Source organism: Amblyomma maculatum, chromosome 2 (assembly GCF_055883805.1).
Source record: "Amblyomma maculatum isolate TAMU_Amacu chromosome 2, ASM5588380v1, whole genome shotgun sequence".
In the NCBI taxonomy this organism is placed as follows: Eukaryota; Metazoa; Arthropoda; class Arachnida; order Ixodida; family Ixodidae; genus Amblyomma; species Amblyomma maculatum.
Window position 1 is genome coordinate 9691296 of NC_139345.1, and position 14796 is coordinate 9706091.

A 14796-nucleotide genomic window follows, 5' to 3' on the forward strand; every position below is an offset into this window, starting at 1 on the left:
GCATCTGCATTATTTCACCAGCGTGCAGTGGCTATTACTTCACAGAAAGTCATTCAACTCTGTTAAAACACCCTCAGACATGTTCAGCAAATGATGTTCGCACATTGCTTCACTGGAAAAAACATTGTGCAAAGGAAACAGTGCAGCGTACTTTTAATGGTCTGGTTTCAATCTGTCAAGAGAGTATTTTCTCAAAAGTCTTATTTTTTTTTTTTTCACATACTAATGAGATTCGCATATGATTCCGGACAAGTTCATGATATCAGCAGGCAGGTGCCCGCATGAGCTTAGGAAAAGCGCATAGAACAACGCCTGCGCTATGTTTACCTTTCATGTTTCGAACGCTGTTGTCTTCGATAATGATAAATACTGTTGGCCCTCTCGAGAATTATCTGTTCGGAGCGGCAGAACAAAATCTAAAGCGCGAAATCCACGTGCGCGCAGAATGCGGTCGGCGCTCCAAGTGCCAGTTCACTAACCTCGGCACAATTCCCCTCGTCCCTATCCAACCATAAGACCCGCGCGTGCCGTATGCCTCCGTCAAGCGGCAAAAACTGAATGAGCACCGGGAAACGGAGATGCCGTATCTGGTCGAAGACCCCGAAATCCGAATCCGCTGCGACTGCAGCAGAGTCGTATAAGCCGCCGACTCTCTTGTGGATCGCGATCCTTCGCCACTCGGCACTCGTCCTCCAGCCACCTCTATTTTTTTTTCTTTTTCTTTTCTTAGGTGTACTCAGTGCTGCCCCCGGAACATATCTGCATTTAAAACTTATCATCAGTCGGTCCCACAGGGGAAGACACGGCGACAGAAGAGGCCCTATTGTCGGGAACCAGGGGCTGGTCGTTGTTACTCGGTCGGCCCAGCGCCGCGTTTTTCTCTTGCCACGAATACCAGGAATATGAATGCAGCTACATAATAGAACACCGTCGCCTTAGGAACCTAAATGCATTGCAAAGCGACGCAACCTCCTGTTTCGACATCTCTGACGCGTCTTGTTGACCTTTTGCATGCGCTTGCTTTCTCTGACTGTTACGCAAACGGGGAGTCTGGTGGCGGCGTGCATTGTGTTGGTGAGAGCGCGCGACATTGAAGTGCGCAGGGCAGATCGCGCTCGGAAAACGCTACTGCTATTGAGACGCGTGAAATTGGCTGTCCCTCTCTTCAGTGCATTCCTTCGCGTACTATGCGGCCAAAGCTCAGTAAGACCCAAAAAGGACAGCTTTTCGTACTTTCCATTTGCTGATTCGGCGAACTTATCTTTCTAGGCGCTTGAGAAACAAGAAAGTTCGATGAAATAGACAACACCTTCGATGCTGCTGGAGTGCCATTGGCATAGCATTGCGCAGTTTTTGCTAACACCTTACGTTCAATACAGACGCACAATTGCTAGGGTTTTGACGATAAGAGTTATAGCATCAAATTTCGCAAACAGCGAAGAACAGGGTGTTATATGGTATTTTGAAAAAAACAACAACAACAGAAACAAAAAAGACACGGGAGCACCTATGCCAAGCTACGGATTATTATTTTTTATATATACCTTTCAGTACACAAAAAAAAAAAAAAAAAAAGTTATCTTCATGACATTTCCTTTTATGCCTAGAGATCGATACCTTCTTCGTTTAAAAGGGTGTTCATTTGCTGACTTCGATCCTGCGGGTCGAAACACTTGTGCCTGTGACAAACTCATATTCATCCTTTTTTTTTTTTTTTTTTTACAGACGTATGCGCAAAAAAAAAAAAAAAAAAAAAACATCTGCACAGAAGACACAACTTCAGCCCTCGTGTCGTTTTCTTTCGTAAGACCCGTTTTTGTTTTCTTTTTCTGCCCTAAATTCTACACCACATAGAGGACAAGCTAGTTCTGCTTCCAGCTGTGACAGTGAAGCGAGAGTTTGCAGTGGATAATCTTCTTTCGAGGTCGTTTAAACAGATAGCAGGTTTGTCATGCCACTGCTCTAAGCCCTATATTCCTTCACAAAAAAACTCTGCCGCCTTTATTTCTCTAACAAAGTCAACCAAATGCTAGAATGTGGATAAATCCAAATCGTTCGTCAGTCAACGAATGTGTGGGTGAGCGCACCATATAACGACCGGCCGCAAGTTTGGAGACTTGCGTATTCTAGTGCCTTCCACGACGCATAAATCCTGTTTATGATTTTTGTTTTGTAATTTCAGATTCTACCAATGTCGGAACCTTACAGAGGGGATTGGGTTGATACAGCACAATAATAGGTGAACTATAGTGATGAAACCAGCTTGTTCTAAAGCGCTCAGTTTCGTTTTTATGTCACAGAAGGGAGGCTATTTGTAATAATAATATCTGCTGCCAATGCATGTAGGTGGCTCCAGTCAAGTGATATCTTGGGAAGAAAAGAAACTGATAATGATGTAGCGCATCCTGCCCGAACAGCTGGTTTAAAATGGTGATTGTGACGAGATGAAACGTGAGCTGGAAGCAAGATGAATTCTTGAGCTAGCATGGGATGATGAAATATTTTTAACATGCACGCATACGAAAGGCTCCTCAGCGATCCTGTAAATTAGACAAGGTTTAGATTAAAATTAAAGGTTGTGCTGACGACGCAATTATAGGTGGAAATAATGAAACGTGCTGCACTATTTTCCTGGAAGATTATGCACGGTACTGCTTGGAGCTTCAACGGGCACAACATCCGCTTGCTTGGATACGAAGTTAACCTGAAAAGTTTCCAAGGTTCCCGGTAGGAATTTCACAACTTGTTTTTGAGGGGTACAGGCGGTGAAACGGGCACCGAGGCGACACCTGGTGCGGCACGTCACGTCCAGACCGCAAAAAGTCTTCAGCACAGTTATGCAAACCTCTGTCAGCGCTCATCGTTGAAAGAGCCGCCAACGTCTGCACAGGCACCCAAATTTCACTGGCGAGCATTTTAGCGGGCACCGACGCACGAAAAACAAAAATGAATGAAGCCGAATACTCCTAGCAACACGTGACGTCTGTGTCTCTCTTTCGCCGCTAGGGGCGCCTTGTTGTTTCCTTTTCGGATCATGTTGCACCGAGTGCACTCGGGGTCGGGTGCCCAAATTTAGAACGCGAGGCCCCGCGGCTTCGTTGCAAACGCCGGAGTAAACGCGGAAAGAACAAAACCAAAACTTTCGGCTGTCAGATTCCGTGCGAGCATCTTTGTCTTTGTTTTTGTTCACTGCTCGCCTGCCTCGCGCGCTTGCCTCCGACCGGTGCAAAGGGGTGCACGCGGTTGTGGATTTGCGGTGAAAGTTTCCGAACGACTGACTCGACTGCACTGAGTGGGGAACACCATGAGGGTATGCCGTAGTTAAACAGGTACGTCTCATCACATATCATTTTGACAGCATTTTGATGGCATTCAGTAAGTATAATAAATTGGGCGCCTGTATTTAGTAAACTCATGTGCAACTTGCAGCAAGTGTCTCAGCTTGGAAGATGCTGTAAAAATAAACAAATATACATTTTATAATTTTTCTTCCCCCGCTCACAAAGATTCGATTAGAGGGTTCGCTCTCTACGTGCGTGCGTTGAGTCGTTTGCAAGTTGTGAGCTAAGGGCTGCAGATAGGGTTAAATTTCCAAGGCTTCCATGTCCGGCAGATTTCTTGGGCTATAACAAATAAATGAAAGCTAGAAAATGTAGAAAGCTCTTTACACTGTCTCATAAGCCACAGAGCATGTCTAAGAGAATTTTAACGTTGATGGAGACCGGCTGCTGTCGTTCCGTTAACTGGCGTTATGGTAATGAGCACAAATTCAGGTCTTTTCAATATGACTGTTGACTGCGAGTGAAAGTGTCATTTATTCTATAATGAATATATGCCGATAACTTGCATCATTCCGCATCCCTGGATTGCGGCATCCCATTGCTAGAAGGTTACTTTGGTGCACCGAATTTTTCCACCTCTATCAAACCGGTAGAAACGTTTTTTTTTTTTTTTCGCTGTCAATGCGAATCAGCTGCTGCTGCTTTATATTTTGCTTGAAGTTGCTTTCTCGGCATGTGTTTCAAAATCTGGCCCTGCGTGAAAGCCTTCCCTCTTGAGCATCATAAAACACTTTTCTTTGGAAGTCACTTTCAAGCTTGTTTTGACAGTATTCATACATCTCAGATGAGAAAAATATATTAAAATACTCTCTAAACGTCACGTACTAGGGCCAATGTTTTCTTGCGCTAGTTTTCCTGTGCTGATTTAACTAGCCCATTTGAGTTCGCACATATTGCTGATGTAATATCCATTAACGCGCGTTCTAGTCTTCGAAGTTCTCACGATAGTGATATATCTTCAGGAAATCTAGGCTACAACAGTATGCTCCGCGTCAGCTGACCTTCTTAGAGTTACTACTCCTTTAATGAGCGAAAATAATGTTCGTGGCCCGCTTTATTTCCAAAACAACTCTGTGGTCGGACTTTTTCTACCAGCGCCTATGCGCCCCCCCGTAAACAATGCCGATGAAATCTTTTAACTAGCTCAGTAACGAGTCCTGAATAGAAAACCAACGTGGTTAGTCCATGAGCCCGATTACGGTTCATACTCTAGTTTTTTAGCGTATAACGGTGGAAGTTATTAGTGGAATAGTTGGTGCTTATGTTTCAGAAAGCACCTGTCCATGTCACTTTCTTGTCGTTATTTTTCTGGGTTGACACTTCTAAATTTCCTTTTAAGTGTAGTTTGTCCTCATATTTGTGTTATGTCAGTGTGACGCGTGTTTACTGCGTAGTTTTCTAATTTGACTGCATATTTGACCTCGCGTCATATTAGTACAGGATCACTGGTCCACCAACGCTATGCAACAACAAACAGAATAAACGAAATAGTGTATTTGTGCGCCCTAAGGAAAAAAGGGGCGAAGATAAAGCCTCTCGAGCTACTTTTGTGCACTTTAGTCCGCACTCTGATAGCGAACGAAAAGATTAAAAAAGAAGCAGGTATTAGCTTAGACCCCCTGCATTGCAAGCAACATTGTGTTTTGCATTCACTGCCATGCAGAAACTAGTGTCAGCACTCGGGAAACACCTAATTAAGCTGATCATACCCAGAAAGCCTGGAAAAACGCACTTTTTGTGCGGGCAGTTTTCATAAACGCAATTATTTTCAAATCTCTTAGAATTAGCACTTCCAAATTAATATATACGCAGACCTTCCCTCGGAACATTCGCTTTCTGCCACTTATTGGCGAATGTCCCGAGGGAAGGTCTGCTTATATATTAATTTGTTAGTGCTAGGGACATTCGCTTCCTGCCACTTATTGGCAAGCCCCGCTGGGGTGGCGCAGTGGTTACGGCGCTCGACTACTGTTCCCACGGACGCGGGATCGAATCCCGACCTCGGCGGCCGCTTTTCGATGGAAGCGAAAAGCAAGGCGCCCGTGTGCTGTGCGATGTCAGTGCACGTTTAAGAACCCCAGGTGGTCGAAATTTCCAGAGTCCTCCACTACGGCGTCTCTCATAGCCTGAGTCGCTTTGGGACGTTAAACCCCACAAACCAAACCAAACTTATTGGCGAAAACGCACACCATTAGTTTCCTATATGGCTCTCTTATCTACTCGAATGTGGGAGACAGTGGGACAAAAATAATGGGAGAGCTTTTTACTAGGTATTTAAGGGTTAGACCATTTCCGTGATTATGTCTGAAATAGCACCTTTACAATATTCCGCTTGCCGCACACTTAGATATGATGTCATAGAACGCAAGAGTTTTAATAGGAAGTTCTTTATGAAAACATTTTTTACATGTTGCGAAATTCTTCTTAGGGATCGATATATCTGAATAATATTTCCAAAGACGCTTATGATTTCTAATATTTGTTCTCAGAAGCGCACCTCTTGGTTTTTATTTTCAGTCTTGAATACTCGGTGCGACCACAGGACTAACAGAAAGCAATATTTTTCTAGCATTTATAGTTTAGCCTATTCCGATTAATATGGTTTTAACAATATATTGAAATAATACTGCCTTGCCTCAGGACTAAAATTAGTATCAAGATAATATGCAGGGAACCTGTTCTTGTGAAGGTTTCAGTTCTGAAAAGGCCAAAAAATGCTTATACGAACATCCGACCATTGAAGGATATGTTTCCTTCATGCGTACTTGCAACAGCGCCTCTTCACTTTCTGGGAGGAATTTAGGTCAGAACGTTCGAAAGGCGAACCCATTTTGTATGGCGTTGTCGCTACACCACCTTCAGCTTTTTTCCTTGGCTCCTTCCGAAGAGCGATGAGGGCATAGCTAAAAAGAGGTCGTATACTCTACACCCACTGACGCTGCATTAGTCACTAGAACAAAACAAAACAATTGATTCCAAGGGACCCAAAAAGAAACAAAAAAGGCAGACAAATGACGAAATGCGGTACGAGCCGACACGCATCATCTAGTATGGTGTTTTCAGCAGTAAGCTTATTTCAACAAATCTATTGCGCCAGCTCTCATGTCTTGTATAGTCACTCGCCTTCCCCACTTTGCAGAGAGGAGAACGTTACAGGAATGGCTATTATGGAGGAGGAATGGGGCTCCAAGGACGGAGTGTGCAGGACTGGGTGAAGTCTGCGCACCTTAGGAAAAAAAATGATGGTGCAAACAAGGAATCATGCGTGCGTTTACGTCTGACATGTCTCGCAGCTGTTCCCAGTTGAACTGGTCCTAAACTTAAACAGAGATGACCACAGTGCATTGTGTATCATGGCTCTTTCGTTTGGTGCGTACAGAAGTAAAAGCCATAACAGCTTATGTGCTGAAACTCTTGACTGGTTGATGAGTGAGTTAAATTTTCCCCACTACCTACTGCGCCCATTGATTCGTGCCGGAGACCCTCACAAAATACATTAAGAAGCATGAACAAAAAAAAAAAAAAAAGATGGACTTTGATTTTTGTTTTGTTGCTTCTTAAAGTATGTGCCAATAAGCCCAGATTCCAGCCATCTTTAGTGAAGTTCTGCAAACTAGCTGAAGTGGCGTTAATGGGAAATGGGTGTGACACCCAAACTCTTGTTTTTATATACGTCATTGGATCTATAGAGCTGCCATAGCATGTACAACCGAAAAAAAAAAAGTGTCTTCATTAACTCTTTGCCCTCTGATAACGCGTTTTGCTGCGGCTTGTTTACTCGCCCGCTTACTCGTATTCATTCACTTAGATTCACTGAGGGTGTCACTCATACACTCACTTTCCCCCAAATTCACCCACTCACTAACGCCGCGCTTCTTTCCCTCCAGCTCAACCACAAATTTTATATGGTCTCTTATGTGTCATATTATAGTTTCCGGCTCAGTGAGATACCTTGTAGGAAAATACCTTGTTATTCGGCGGAGTATACTGGTAGAGTTTCCTTTTGGGGTTTATAACCTCCAAGCGACATCGACCATTAGGAGCGTCGTAGTTGAGGGCTTCGATAATATAAACCAGCAGAGGAGGTTTAAAGGGCCCATGAAAAGGTATGTACTATAGCTACAAAACGTACCAATAATCGCTATCCCTTCAGCTCTCGCCGCAACGCAACAACGCTCAAGCTGGCTTCACTAACATTGCAGATGTCAGGGATACAAAATGATGCTCTCTCTCCCGTCGCTAAAATCAATAGGCGCCAACGATCAACAAGAATTAAAGAGATTGCCAGGCTACCGCACCGCGGAATGTTCCCATACTGCGCTTCCTTGGTCGATACCATTGACAATGTTGCGCAAAGAAAGCCAGCGTCAGCAGTCAAGGTCGGATAAGAACGTGCTACAAGGTGCCGCTCTAATCGGTTACGTGAGGTAGTGAGCAGAATCATTAAAAAATTATTAGTAAATACTAGGATCACGCAGAGATTAACGTTTATTCGTATACTCACCAACTGGAGGGCTCGTATCTCTGCATAGTTTGTTTTACAATATGACCATGAACATATTTTCAGAATTTTTTTAACGTGCACTGACCTCGCAAGTGCACAGGCGCATTGCGTTTCTCCCACATCGATGTACGACCGACGCAACTAGGATTAAACCCCGCCTTGGAGATTAACAGGGGAGAAACCTAAATGCTAAGCTACCTCGATGATGGTCCAGCGATAGAAATAGCATATATAAAAACTTCGTATTTTAAAATAAAATATTACTGCGCACATAGTTGTGAGGACCAGGAGGATGAATTCAGACCCACGTTTTCTGAAATATGAATGAAAATTTATTGAAACCACTATCGTGCTGATGGGATCTTTCGGCACCACAGGAGGGCAATATAAACAAACTCTGGTGCTATGTAAGTCGAAATAACGTTGTGGTGCCCACTATCGGGAGAGGGGTGAGGGGTGTAAATCGACACCTAAAGGTTTTGATTTAGAACGCGTTTCATCTCGCAGTCGACGGTGCCCCTCGCAATCAGCTCCGCAGCCGGGGCAGCGCTACCTCCCCGACTCGCCAACTTTCTCCGTGGCGGTGACCGCGCGTGTTCTCCGATTTCTTCGCGTGCTCTTGCCACCACCCTTTGCCGCTGCGTGTACCCGCCCCCCCGCCCCTCTTTTCCTGTGTGGAGGCGACGGTGTGCTCCGGTTGCCGAACTTAGTCACTTAAGTACTTAATCACAGCTTAGTCACTGATTAGACAAAAGTACATAATCGCTAATTAATCACTAATTAGTCACAAGTTTATTAGTACTTAATCACTACTTAGTCTAAAGTTAATTAGCACTTATCACTAATTAGGGGGTCAGAATACATTACTGTGCGTTCGTGGTCGCAGTTTCGAACATTCTCGAAACTCGTCACCCACTGACAGCTCAGTGGCAGGACATGATGGATGATGCACCAGCAGAATGTAAAACAATAGTCGCCAGCTTTACTCGTAGCAACAATTATCGCGCCATGCTTAACAGTTGCGCAGCAGAATACACCACTCAGGCTTTCGCCTTTCACTACTTCAGCTCGTTAAGTACCTCGTAATTTTTTCTTCGCCGCGCAACGTTCCTATGGGCCCACGAGCCGCCTCCCGCAACCTCCCGATAACTTAATTGCTCTCTTCATTTCTCCAACCACAAAGCTCCCTTCAATCATGACAGTCAAGAACTGTTAGGGGAGTGTTTCTTGAAGGAATATGTGTGAAAAATTTAAAATGTTGTCTGTAATTGCACATACTTGCTCGAAATATTTGCCTCAGTCTATCGAAGAGGTGAAACAGCTGGTGAGCTACGCTCAAATTTGCCAATAGGAAGTAGCGTAATCGTCGCAAAGTTTTTTGTTGTGAAAATTTCCTTTAAGTTGCCTTAGACCACATGAACTGTCGACATTTCTTGCAGGCAATGGTCTCGAACTCAGCGAAATTATCATAGCCTTGAGGTCACAAAAATAGACACCCCCATTCCACCTCCTAAAGGCAAGTTGGGGATTTCTCTGGGTGGCAAGGGTTAAACTGAGGATGCATGGATCCGACGTGTTCGATTCCCACCCTTCCATATGAAATGAGCTGCCCTGTTAGTAGCTTCTTCATATGGAGGGTTAAGATGGGATTCGAACACGTGGTTCCATGCATACCCAGTTGGTGGCTCCTTCCAACTGTACTATGTCATCAGGTCTGCTGATATCCCACAATCCGGCGACCAACCACATCTGGCGGTTTCCATGAGTAAAAGAGAAATGATCGCCGACACGCTATTGTACATCTGACCCATGAGTGTTCAGTCATGTAATCCGCCAGCTACCACATGCATGCTCGCGATTGATTTGTTGCTGAGATGCTTCAAAATGGGACGGCAAGGGTCCCGTTGTTGGTCACCTTGCAATTCTCACCAGCCAGAGACATGCTTGATATTTTTATAGGGTTCAAGGCTTCAAATGCCGGCGGACAATTTTCGCCGACATTGCGTTACTAACGCTCTCGCACTGAAAGGCTAGCAGAGGCATGTCCGTGATTGTTCGAGGCTGCGAGTCTTCAAATGTTCCACGCCGCCAACGGACATTTTTTTGTTTCCATGAAGTTACTAAGGCTCTTAGGTTAAAAAATAAATTTCGTGCAAGTGATGCCCTCTTGCTGTTTGCTCCTTTCAGCACATATTGGTCACGCCGGACAAATATGTATGTTAGTTCATTTGGTACAGGATGCGGTAAATAGTGAGGCTGGCTCACGCTCTGCTATGAGCGGCATGTGGCGCTCACGACTCTGAGTGGCTTGCCGTACAGCAAAAGCAGGAACCTCGCTGCCCAAACTACAGAGTTTAGTGGTGATGCACCCTCAACTAGGTGACGAGGCACTTCGAAGGAGGGAAAAAGTGAAAAATCAGGGGACAATTAAGCCACAGCGTTAATGTCTCTCATTTGCGGCTCCCCATGTGATCTTGGTTTGCGTACATGCACTTTGCACTTCGCTTTATCACTCATCTATTCATGTATGCCTATGGTTACTTAGCCCTATACACTTGCATAGTACTACTTTATGCTACATAGATATAAAGCCCCTTACTTCTCGTGTGATCTCATGACGTCACACAACCCCCCCCCCCCCCTCCTCCCCTTCGATCAGTGCACAGTGATCTGGTCTGCAAACTACTCCCTGCTTAAGGGATGCTCGTCATTTCTCGCTCACAATGACGAGAATACCGGACTTTCTGCGGAACGTGGCCTTTAACTCTATTGGTTTAATAAGGAAAAGCCCGAACGCAGAAATTCGTGGTCCGGGGAGGAACTGAATTTCGTCAATATATTGACGCGACACTGACTGATAGACAGGTAATGTGACGTCAGATGGTCATCTTACAAGGTAAGGCTAGCAGAAGCTGCCGGCTCGGTTAGCCTTTTTCCAATCGGAGGGCGCGATGGGAATTGATACCGGCGCTCTTGTTTGACGAGAACACGCTACCTCTATTCCACTCAGACACATTAGTCCGGCTTCCTTAAGCCGAAGAACTATATTCATGTCTGATTGTCTTTCGAAATAATGGAATTGCTACAGACGCATGAGAAGGAGTATATTTACGGTAACAGAGACGCACATTAAGGGATTATAGGTTAGTTTCAAAATGTAGGTATCAGCGAACGCATTGCCACTAGAGAAATGCGCTTAGCGCAAACGTAATTTTCAACGCAGAGCCGAGGATCACAAATTAAGAGGATAATTTCAATTGGTTCGTTCACGTTAGAACGCCAAGACCTAAGAAACTAAGAGTATTGACTGCCATCTAGGTTCGGGACCCAGTTCTGCATCGCAAATGTTGTATAATGGCTCGGCCAGTGATCGCCTTTCCGAGACGGCCAAGTTGCTTTAGTAACCTTCGTGAAACGACACGACTAATAGGTTTCGATATTGACTCAATCGCTCGTGTACATTTTTTTTTTTTTTTTTGTATGGAAAGACGCATAAGGATGAGCGACTCAGTGTGTGAATTTTCTAGTAGACTGCGAAGTAAGCGAAGCACTTCTCAAGGCAGTCCGGAAGAGCACGGACACAAATAGCCAAGTAACTGTATGGGCGTCCCATAGGAGGAGGCACTTTCTAATATTCGTGACAGACGTTCGCCTGCGTGTTCCACGGGAAGTGCCCACGCTTAAATCCATCTTTTTGTCACGAAATATTCCGGACAATTATTACAATCGGTTCGATCCCCTCGGCTGTGCTTTCTGCACTTATCTATGCTTCTTTCGCCTTGGTCTCCGATTCTTTTCACGCCCCAAGGCAACTTTCGCTCGGGCGACGACAGGAGAAGAGGAAGCGGTTCTCCTTTGCTTCTTTATTTTGCACGCGTCAACTAGCGTCCGAGCGAAGACCGTCTCTCGGCCGGGCACGGTGGCTGCAGCAGCAGCAGAAAACCGAGATTAGACTTGCAAATGCGCCAGCAATCGCGCAAGCGTCCTGGGCATCCCCTACGGGAGCTTCAGGACAGGAGTCGTACTGGGTCTTTGCCGAATTTCCGCAGACAAAACGAGATTAGCTCCGCCCACGCTCGTTTAGACGAGGCCCGCAAGAGACACTCGAAGCAGTCGTCTTGTCCCGTTTGACAGCGCTTGTCTTTGCTCCAGACCCTTGCTGGCAGGACTAGAATGTGTTAAAGAAAAAAAAGCACTTGAGAAATAAAAGAAGCGCTCACGTGAGCACCGCTTGCTGGCGACCTCCCTACATTTATGCGGAGGCATTCGCAAACGTTATAGCGACAGTTGCGCACAATCGGAGGTGAATTTATTTCCGCCGTTCGCAATGTCCAGCGTACGCGAAGAGAGCGGCGTGATCTAGAGGCCTACTAAAGCCGTGTACGTGTCGCGTAGTTCATGTTTATATTCATGACGTCAAAAGAACGGGACCAGAATGACGTCCTTGTTATAGTAGTGCCTTAAGTATATAGCATGTTTGTTTGTTACAGTAATTGCGAATACTGACATTCACGAATTATGAGGCTTATAGATATGACTAATCAAATGATGCAGTTTTGACAGAGTTACCAAATTTAAACATCCGACAGCTTTATAAGGTACGCGCGGTGTTCTGTGTACGTAAACAACCATCAAAATTAAATAATCTGGACGTTATGTTACGAATTAAAATCAATAATCATAACTGGAGCATAAACGTATATAAAAGTTTCCCCGTCGTAATGTCATTTTCTCCATCATGGAACTGAATGAATTGATTTCGAAATGCTTCTGCACTGCAGAGGAGAAAAGTTTGAATGGTAGGAGGAAGCAGGAATCTATTATGTTTACAAACTGAAGCCTGTAGTTAAGTATAAACAGAAAGGGCATCAAAGAGTGAAAAACAACAACAACAACAACAAAAACAGTGCAAGAACAAGCACTTTGAAAGTAGCAACTTACAAGGCAGTTACGGGATACAATCGAATGCGTGGTACAAAGCAGGTCAGGTTAGTCGGAGCGTAGGTTAGACCGCGCAAATATTTCTTATATGTGATGAAGCGGGGAAAGATAGAAATTATATAAATTTGTGCACATGATTTACGGTGCTAATACACGGGTGCGGTATGGTCGAGTGCATCTTGCAGACGGTGGCAATATAAGTAAAGACGAATCAACTCCAACTTGTAGTTGAGTATTAGAGAGGAAATCAACACGGGATTTTTTCACAGGCATTAAAGAGTTGGGATGGATATCCTTACGATTTAGCTTATGCTTTCGCGTTTCAGACTCAGCTTTGCTGCGTCGTTTATTGAGACGTTCCTCTCGTTGTTCGGGTGTCTCGGACGCTCGTTGAGCTTCCAGCCTTTCATTCCTTCGCTCCTTTTCAGCCAACTCCCCTGGTAGCACTTCTGTATCGGTATTAAGTATCGGCGGCATGTTAAAAAGGCTTCGTGTCTACTGTTACTTCAATGCCATGTTTACGGCTAGCACGGCGCTATGCTTTCGTGCCTAAAACATGTGGATGCTTGGGAGTGAAAGTGGTAAGAGAGAAAGGGGAGTCGGTAGTGGAGGGCTAAGGAGTAATTTTGACCAACTGGGGATCTTTAACGTGTGCAGTACGATGCCAGCGCACGTTAAAGATCAGAGAGGGGGCGAAGGATGGCAGTTCCTGGCCCTACGGGGCTGGGACGGTAGGTCAACGCCGCTTGCGGCGGAAGCTAGCAAGCCAATGATTTTTATCTGTTGTAGGCCGTCGTTTCACCCGCCACCGTTTCGGTGGTGGTGGACGACGGCTGTTGTTGCGGCGCGCGCCTTTCTCTCCCTCTTCTTTTTTTCTTTCTTGTCGATTTTCTCTTCTGTCCGCACGAGGCAGCGGAGGTGGCTCAACTACAGAGCCAGTAGCAGGCCCGTGCATTTCTTTCTTCCCACAGCCACAACAACAAGCACGTTACTGGATTGCAAAACATTTATTTCGTCACTGCCTCGGCGGGGTGGTGCAGTGGTAAGACGCCCGACTACTGTGCCGGAGTTCCCGGGATCGAATCCCGGCCTCGGCGGCTGCGTTTCGATGGAGGCGAAACGAAGTGGCGTCCGTGTGCTGTGCGATGTCAGCGCACGTTAAAGATCCCCAGGTGGTCGAAATTACTCCGTAGCCCTCCACTACGACCCCCCTTTCTCTCTACCCACTTTTACTCCCACCTTCATCCATCCCTTACGGCGCGGTTCAGGTGTCCACAGAGCAAGTGTGACAGATACTGCGCCTTTCCCTTCCTATGAACCAACCAACCAACCTATTTCGTCACTCAAGCAGGTATAAGGAGAGACGTACTCGATGGCCGTTAGTCCATGGCTGGCGGCGACATTATTAGCTCGCTCGATGGCCCGTAATTGAGTCTTCGGATCCGAGCTGACCACCACGGCGTCCCACTGCTCGGGAGAAGGGAGCTGTATCAGTGGTGGATCATTTGCGCAGTTCCAGAGAATGCGATCGTATGTCGCTCTTTCGCTGCATTTACAGCAGTTTGGGTTGTACTGTCAGGGCAAGCACCGCCGGATTTATGGGGGAGCGTGTTTGTAGTCGGCGCCAGGTAACTTCCTGCTCCTTTGTTAAAGATTTGTTAGGGGGCGGATATGTGCGCATTTTCAGCCTGAAGTGAGGTTAATGTCATGGAAAAAAACTTAACCCGTCCCTTGTGAAATTCGGGTCGGAGGGCGCGCTCACTGCCCGGTTGACAAAACCTCGGGCTTGCGCGTGAGCCGCCTCGTTCCCCGAATTAGACGAGTGGGCCGGGACCCAGATTAGTTCAATTTCCCTAATCGGAGCAGGGGTGCTTTAGAGGATGCGGAGGGAGGTAGACGGGATGTGGCCCCTCGCAAAATTGCGAATGGCTTTTTTAGAATCACAGAATATAATATCGGCGGACGTGTTTGCAATAGCTAAGGATATGGCCGCTTCCTCCGCCGTCTCGG

At 45.8% G+C, this 14796-nt stretch overlaps 1 protein-coding gene across 1 annotated transcript in view; it reads left to right on the forward strand.

Annotated features, from left to right (window-relative positions):
• The first annotated feature begins 3190 nt into the window (after positions 1–3190).
• tn (tripartite motif containing protein thin) overlaps positions 3191–14796 on the forward strand; it is a 124571-nt gene continuing 112965 nt past the window's right edge. Inside the window, exon 1 of the mRNA XM_084593186.1 lies at positions 3191–3329. The gene's annotated coding sequence lies outside the window, so the exon portion shown is untranslated. The remainder of the gene's footprint in view (positions 3330–14796) is intronic.